Source organism: Puntigrus tetrazona, chromosome 22 (genome assembly GCF_018831695.1).
Source record: "Puntigrus tetrazona isolate hp1 chromosome 22, ASM1883169v1, whole genome shotgun sequence".
NCBI lineage: Eukaryota > Metazoa > Chordata > Actinopteri > Cypriniformes > Cyprinidae > Puntigrus > Puntigrus tetrazona.
The window spans coordinates 14,440,526-14,441,533 of NC_056720.1; positions in this window are offsets into that span (position 1 = coordinate 14,440,526).

Below are 1,008 nucleotides of genomic sequence, written 5' to 3' on the forward strand. Positions count from 1 at the left end.
TGTTCTGGTTTGTTTGAATTGTTTTGTAATATGTCTTGCGGTGAGAATGTGTTTAAATTCTTCGTATTGTTCAATACTTTATTCTTTGATAGTAAATCGCACTGACTCTCTCACGAGTGAATCAGTTCTAAGGCTTATTGGTGGCAAAGATTAAAGAATGCATATATAGTAGATGTACGCACAAATTCCTGGTAAAAATGATAACCTGGTAAAATTGCTGAAATAGCTGTCCCATTTATTATGATCAACGTCAAATGTATTTTTTTTAGTAAAATGAGTCCTCTCCTTGCTGTGATATTCATCCAAAAAATAATAAACAATGGTATGAAAACCCATGTGTTAACAGTATTTTTTTTATTCACACAGTAGACAGCTTTTTTTAAACTTTCGATTTATAAACGTAAACTGATGTCTGAATGTGTTAATTATGTTGTGCTGGTCGTCACAAGACTGAGGCATGTGATATTGATCAGACTATTAAGCACATTCAGCGGTGTGTAGCAAATGTAGATTGTTATGAACTAGGTCACATATATTTTCCTTTAGAGGGCGCTTTCCGGCTCAGTAGCCGAGCCCTCCATTGGGCTGCGTTCAAATCTCTAGGCAATTTTTGTCTTATGTAAAACATTCGAACGTGGTTACGTGTATTCGTTTACAACATTTAAGAAATAATAATTAATTACTGGCATACTATTAAATTCCGCCGTGCAAATCTCTATGAATTGATTTTTAAAAGTATTGCTGATTACACGTAAACCGCTGTGATTGGTTCGACTTAATCAGCGCTGAGAAAAGTAACAGCTGTCTCGTTACTACGCCAAAGCGTACGCGACGCTTTAGCATTAATCAGAACAATTTATTATTACACAAATACTGACGCAGGGAAATGTAAACAGCAACCGAATTAAAAATACACAGTAAATAGTTAAATCAGCTAAATGGATATTTCGACCGACCGCGCTTGACCAATCAGAGGTGGCTTCCAGGCTGCGTAACCACGCCTATTTT